General features: G+C 40.5%; 1 long non-coding RNA gene across 1 annotated transcript; it reads left to right on the top strand.

Annotated features, from left to right (window-relative positions):
- The first annotated feature begins 931 nt into the window (after positions 1 to 931).
- On the top strand, positions 932 to 7338 carry LOC118002007. Its single transcript, XR_004676909.1, has 2 exons — positions 932 to 1205; positions 2441 to 7338. It is a non-coding gene; the product is annotated as an uncharacterized LOC118002007 (long non-coding RNA).
- Positions 7339 to 7668: the final 330 nt, after the last annotated feature.

The raw sequence follows: 7668 nt of genomic DNA, 5'->3' as shown, positions 1-7668 counted from the left end.
TCTTACCATTTGCAACTACTTGGAGATAGAGAGTATTATGCTAAGGGGAATATGTCAGTCAGAGCAAGACAAATGCCTTATAGTTTCACTCAAGTGGAATTTATGAAACAAAACAAATGAGCAAAGGGGAAAAAATGGAGAGAGAGACAAACCAAGAAACAGACTCTTAATTATAGAGAACAAACATGTTTACCGAAAGTGAAGGAGGTGGGAATGGGATAAATATGTGGTGGGCATAGGGAGGGCACTTGTGATGAGCACCGGGTATTGTATGGAAGTGTCCAATTACTCTATTGTACACCTGAAACTATTATTACATTGTATGTTAGCTAACTGGAATTTAAATAAAACTTAAATAAAAAAAGAAATGTCCAGTAGGTAACTGCAACTTAGAATAGTAGTTGGGGTTGAACCCACAGAGATTTAATTTAAGGGTAGAACTGTTGAGTACAGCCACTGTGCAACTTCATGGGACATTTACATTTACCACAATATGAATAGTGGCCCTTTGGTGGGTTCTCAATATTTGGTGGTGATTTAAACCATGAATGGGAATAAGATCACTCAGGAAGTAAGTATAAATAGACTTAGGAAAGAAGTGAAAAACAATGCTACAGAAATAGCCCTGGGACCAGCTATTTTCTGGGATATTCTGGCAACACTATATAGGGCTTCATTCTTTAGGATTGTCTCTTCCCTCCAGCTATTCCCAGACAAGGCTAATTTAGTACTGATATAAGCACATCAAGAGGCTGGGGAAAGTTGGTTTGATCTTCAAGGCAAAGGATGATTCTTGTTTTGCATGACATTTGCCCTTCCTTCCACCTTGCCCTTCTACCTATTAGAAATAATCACAGAATATAGTCTTCGGGCCAGTTTCTCTGGGCTTCACTAACCTCCCATAGTGTAACACTCAAAGGATTGTTCTGACACCTGAGAGATTTCTTTGTATCTCGGTTACTGGGCTTGCTAAATCTGCCAGAGAGGTAGCCCAACTTATAAGCATAGATCTAGATGTTCTGAAACATTTGGATGGAATCATTTCCCATTTTTCAAATGGACTCTTTGGCACTGGCCTGGAAGGGTCACCCATCCCCTTGCTTTGCCTTTTCAGTTCTGATTTCTAGAGGTTTAGTGAAATGTTTTTCCTCCTTTACCCACAGTTCTCAAGGCAGAGTTCCTGGAGATGAGAGTTGAGGCCTCCGGTATGTAGTCTCCACTCCTGATTACAGAACCTTGTAACACGTAAGCCTTCTTTATGGGATCTGAGCTTTTGAGGACTAAAATATCTTGTGGTTCCAGAGGATAGGAACACATTCCATGTCTCAGTTCATTAACCTGTAATTATGTGACCCTTAAACTTACTACCTTCCAATTCTGAGGTTCCCTGTGTTTTTAAGTCTCCTTCCTCTTTCCTTTCTTTCTCCCCCCCAACCGAATTACAGTGTAGTTTTACAAGTTGCCTTTGGATAAAGTTCATTAGGAATCCTAGACTGTGACATGTGGCAAGTACATTTTGTTCTCTTAGCCTCAATTTCCCAATCTGTAAAATTAAAAGTTTGGAACCCTGTAACTCTGACATCCCTTGGGTCTATAAGAAAATCGGTAACCTCTCTTTTGGTATTATAGCAAGTACCATGAGTCCACTTAAGTATCATATAGGGACTTCACACCTTCAGACCAAATCACTATTTAAGTCTTTTCCCCCGAACCTCTATCCTTAGTCTTGTATATTTGTTTAATGAAAAGTACTTTCACTTCCATTATTTCATTAGATCCATACCAGATGCCAGAATAAAGAGGATAATATATATTTTAACTTGCAGATAAAGGAACTGAGGTTCAGAGGGGATAAATTAACTTGCTAAGGTCGCAGGAGCTACAGAGATCATAGAATTTATTTTTCTCTACCTAGGAGTTCTAATTGTTTGGCTATCAGATTTCTGGCATGACATTAACCAATATACTTATAAATGAGATCTGGGTATCTGGAGAAGAGCTTTCCATTTGTTCCCCAGCCTCCCTTTACTTCCTATCACTGCCAGTCCTCAGGGGTCCATAGGCTGATAAGCTTTTCCTTATTATCCCTCATGGAAGTGAAATCCCAAAAAAGAAATTTGGAGTCAGTATAGGGCCATAAAGGCAGTGTCTATGTTGTAGGTGGGTAGTCTCAAAGGTATCAGGCTTCATCTTCTGTAGACTTCTGGGGGATTACAATTGAGGTCAAATGCACAGTTTCCAGCCCTGATTATAGCACCATCTTAGGCCTGTTTCATGGGATCTAAGTTGTAAGGGCCTTTTCCTAGCCAGCCTCTGTTGCTCAGAAGATTAGCTACCAATTATGTATTTACCTACCTACCAAGATAGGCCTCACTTCTCAGTGGCTGTTAAGTACTTGACCAGTCCTAGCTAATTACCTACTCTCTTCTTTCCTTTTCAGGTTTTAAAATCCTTGGCCTCAGGGGACCCTTCACTGTTCTGGAAGGGTCTTCTTCAAACTCTTCTGTGCTGAGTCATTTTGTGCTGAAGAGAGCAGCTCCTTCCTGGCCCTGGACCTTCAGGCTCTAGGATGCTATAAAATAAGGGGCACATGTCTTAGACACAGGTTTATTTCTCTTATGTTTTCTGTCTTTGTTCCCTCAGAAGGTCTATGTTGAGCTCCTATATGATTGTGAATGGCTGAACTCCCTCAAGCCAGACTGCAGAAACCAAGCTATCTACTGACCTGAGTTGAAGAAAGGAGCTTAGTTTTCAACTCTTCTTTGAATTTCCTGTCTCCTCAAAAGACCATCAAACTCTGAAATACTTGGGACTAAAGACTGATCTCAGAGGTCTTACCCTGAAGTAAAAGCTACTTGATTTGGGGCCACTGCTTGCCTTGGAAGTAGAAGAGTAGGAATGTTTGCCAAACATTGGTGAATCTTGATATGTCTCCTACTGAGGATAATGACCCTGGCACCAGGTTGGAGCTCTGGCACTGCAGTATATTGCCAAGAACCTGTCTGTTCCTATTGGGCCAAACAGCATATGGGTGATATCAACCACAACTTCATGTGAACTCAGGACGGTGGCCTTTCTATTTTTGCATAAAACCACTTAGGACAAATCTGCAAAGAATATTTTGCATGTTGAAGCCTTAGGTCTGTTTGAATTATTTTTCCTCCTATTTTTTTCCTGACAGCTTAATTTCTAAACAATCAAGAAAGAAACAAAAACTGAAAACAATTCTTTAAAAAAGCAGACTGTATCTGTCCTGCAGAAGTTCCACTTCTGGGTCAAATACTGGGAAAAATTGTTAAAATGGATTGAGGTGAGGCAGCTGGCACTGTTGCTTCATGTTTGCCTTCTGCAGATAAGCTTTTATCTCCAGCAAGAAGCAACTCCTAACCCAGTGTCCATGGATTCAGAAACTCCATGAAGCTTCTGAAATGGTATGCAGAATTCCATGACAATGTACCTTTTCTGGGGAGATGGTCCATAACATTCTACTGAATTTCAGATGGGCCTGTGACCCAATAAGGGTTAAGAACCATAACACTTGAGATAAAAGACTCTTTACAACCCATAAAGTATTTGATTGGAAGGCCTTCCAAAATTATTTAGTCTAATTGCCTAGTTTACTATTGGAGAAACTGAGGCAGAGCAAGTTATCAGCCATGCCTAAACAAGTACCCAGGTCCCTGGGCTCCTGTACAAGTTTCTTTCCATTATACGACACTTGTCTAACAAGGGGCCTTATGATTGGTGGCGTTAGTGGTCATCATTTTGAGTGTTGGGCTTTTACCCTCTTTCTTGAGCCTCCCATATTTGTTAGCAAGTGGAAAACTTTCAGACACAAGCTCCTGGTGTTACATTTGCCATTTCAGTCATTAGAAAGGAACTAAAACACAACCTGTGTAGTGACTCAGAAATCTGAATAGACATTTCTGATGCTTGTTTATTGATGGGAAGCTGCTGGAGAAAGTGTCACTGTTTGTGTTCCCATGCTCTCAGGCCATAACCTGTCTTTAGGGTCTGTGTAATTATAATATGGCCAAGTGTGAGAAAAAGGGCTTTCCTACTTGAACCCTTCTAGCAATACCTTCACTATGGAACTGAGAGAGAAGCATAGACATGGGTGAAGGGAGGAGAAGAAGAGAAGAAAGGAGAGGGAGATGGAGGAAGGGGAAGAGAGAGAGAGAATACACACATGCCCAAACCAACTCTGAGATGCCTTTGAAACAATGTTACTGAAAGATGATAACCACTTTCAAAACTGAACTCAACATGATCCATTCGTGAATTAGTAACATGTAGGCCTTTGTGGAAGTAATCGAGCAGAAACTTGATGCTATTCCCAATAAAGACATGCCCAGGTGGCCACGTAAAACTCTCTCAGCTCTACCTAGTCTCAAAGGCCAAGTTAACAAGAACCAGGAACAAGTGAGCCAAGTGATCACCATTCTACCTGAGGCTCACCCCCAAAGGAAGTTGCTGTGAGACTCCTGGCCTCACCCAGGAAGTACTTGTTGAGCCCCATTCTCAGAGCTGTGGCCTCTCTGCTTGCTTTGCCCCATTAGATAACTAACTAAAGCAAGTAGGTATGTAGATTTTGGCCACAGAAGCAGTGGCCAGTGGGGCTTCAGTACATTTGAAGATGGTAGGGCCATCATTTCACTTTTGTTTTCTTGGGGTGGGGGAATACCAAAATCACCACTACAAATACTGAAAGATTATTGAGAACCAGAGAAAGCCACTGCAGTCCCAGTTGAATAGATGTCCCAGAAATGTGACCATGAGATTACTGTGTGTTTTCTGGGACATAGATCAAGAGCCTGGCCTAGAAAGTTGGGACTACCAGGCTGGCTGGAGACCGGGAAGCAGTAGCTGGATAGCTCTGCCCCTGCCCTAGGCTATACCTGAAGAAGGCCCAAAAATGAACCTCAGTGCCTCCCCCTTTTACGTTCTAATTTAAAGAGCAAAAGCTTCTGTGGTGAGGCTCACTGTCATGGAATGAAACTGGCTTGGCCCAGGCTTGATGGATGAATAGTCATTCAGAAGAGGCTATGGGAATGGGGTGATAATTGAAGAGTGGCAACTATAGGAAATTATCTGCATACCTTGGCCAGCAGGTTAGAGAAACTGGCAATGGATGAACCATAAACCTTGAACTGACAGTGATAACATTTATTAAGCACCTACTAAGTTCTAAGTGCTTCATATACATAATCTCCTTTGTCCTTAAAACAATGATGCAAGTAGATGCTAGTCCCTCATTTTACAGAAAAAAGAATTGTGGCCCAGAAGGCTAAAGTAACTGGCTCAAGGTCTCACAGAAAGTAAATAACAGGACTGTGACTCGAATCCAGGCCTCTCCGACTCTGTACCCCATGCTGTTTTTCTCTTTACCACACAGAGGCTACATTACTGGAACTGGATGACTGACTTTCTCTGCCTAATAAAATATTAAAAAGCAAGCATTTGAAGGGAAGTAGGGCAGGTCTAGTTTACAGGGGAACAAAAACTGGACTGGAAGAGATTTCTGAGTTGGGCTTTCTCCTAACCTTCCATATACCCATTTGGTAATGTTTTAAAAAGATCATTCAATTTTACCTTGTGAAATGAATTTACTTTTTAGTTCGTAGTTACTAAGTCTTTGGCTTAGCTGTTTTTCAAAGAAAAAAGGGTCCTTGTATATGTCTATGTACTTTACCATGGTTGTAGCATGTTTATTTTCAGTCCAAGAGACTGAAGACATCCACACATACAGTTCGAGAAGGACAAAACGTATTGGTGCCTCTCTGGTACTTAATGCCTTGGGGTCAAATCCTTACAAGGTTTTCTGTGGTGATAACAAAAGTTAAGAGATAATTTAGAATAAGAAATATCATTGAAGTTTTTGCTTTAAAAAAGGTGGGGAGGTTGTCCAGCCACAGGGTGGGGGTGTGAAACTCAGCACCCGACTTCAGTAATAAAACAGCATCATATAGAAATACTCTAGTATTTCTAAAATAATTGTTTTAGGATACTTCCCTTATTTAGAAGTTCCTTGATTATGTAATAACTAGAATAAAGTAGTAGAGGAAGATGTGTCTCTGTGACCAGAAAAAAATCGCTTTCAAAAGAATGTAGATCAATGATACTAGTTTTAACATAGCTGCAAGCAAATAGCCTTGACACACTACAAGCCCAAAAAGCTTTAGGAGCACTTAAAAATTGCAGAGAGAAGCAACATACCTTGAAGAGATGTTTTTGATGACGAAAAGTCTTCATTTTCACAGGGAAAAGAAGCACTTGATACCAAGGGCATTAATAGATGCTAGAAAGACTGCCTATGGGAAATATATATGTGACATCAGACAAAAGAAAGAGATCCTGGGGCCCATTCATGTGACTTTCAATAAAATATGCAGACTGTCCAGTATTGATGGTGTCCATCTGCAGTTTTTTTTTTAATTTTATGTAAATTCAAGTTAACATGTAGTGTATTAGAAGTTTCAGAGGTAGAATTTAGTGATTTATCAGTTGCATATATCTAGTGGCAGTTTTTTCATGGAAACAGTCTTTGAGCATATTAGACATGATGATGCAGCCACCATGCACTGCTCATGTCATCTTTTGCAATTCTAAGGAAACCCAGGCTTTGGTTTTTATAACCAGGATTCCTTTTATAACCTTTTATAACCAGGATTTTCAATCTACAGTCTACTTTGCACCAAACCCTTGTCATTCCCTCAGGCCTCACAACATCACTGCATGATGGGTAATAGCCCCATTTTACAGATAAGGAAAGTTGAGGTTCAGGGAGATGAGAAATGACTGCTCAAGATCACACAGCTAAGGATTGATAAAAATTCAGGACTGGAAGCTACAGAGGCCTTACTGTTTCTAATACATCACACTACCCCCCTTAGTAGTAAAGGAATCCTGGTGGTAAATAGAGAAGATGTTTAGAAATGAGACTGATGGAAACAACATCTATAAGTCTTGCTACTCCAAATGTGGTCCATCATCCCCCTCAGCATCATCATTACCTGGGAGCTTGTTAGAAGCAGATTCTTGAGCAGCACGACAGACATTTGTAATCAAAACCTTTATTTTAATAAGAGCTCTATATTTCTATGCTCATTAAAGTTTGAGAAGCACTGATATAAGGCATTTGAAACAGAAAAGCAGGTTGAGGAAGGAGAACTTTGGATGAGCCAAAGACCAAAAATGGTGGATAAGGCTAATCTGGTTATGTTGGGAGTGTTTAGAAAGATTGTGTCCATAGCTGACGACTACTTAGAGTGCTTTGTATATGGCCTCATACTTAGATGACATGTAAATGAAGTTTCTCCACTTCAAAGAATAGTGAAACCAGCCTAGGGAAAAAGACTGAAAAATCACTTGATTTTCCAGTCTCTGACCACTAAAGGCAGTGGAAAGGCAACATGCAGCAGTGGAAGGAACTCCTTTCAGAAGCCCTGGGGGTTCCAGATTTGCCTCTGTCACTGATTCTCTTTAATGCTCAGCAAGTACCTCCCTCTCTGTAGGTCTCAAATTGTCCTTATTATTTTTTTTAATTCAATTAGCCAACATATAGTACCTCATTAGTTTTTGATGTAGAGTTCAATGAATCATTAGTTGCATATAACACCCAGTGCTCATCACATCACGTGCCCTCCTTAATGCCCATCACCCAGTTAC

This window comes from Mirounga leonina, unplaced genomic scaffold (genome assembly GCF_011800145.1).
Source record: "Mirounga leonina isolate KUSES-001 unplaced genomic scaffold, KU_Mleo_1.0 Mir_76830, whole genome shotgun sequence".
Classification (NCBI taxonomy): Eukaryota; Metazoa; Chordata; class Mammalia; order Carnivora; family Phocidae; genus Mirounga; species Mirounga leonina.
This window is presented reverse-complemented; position numbering and strand designations above follow the sequence as displayed.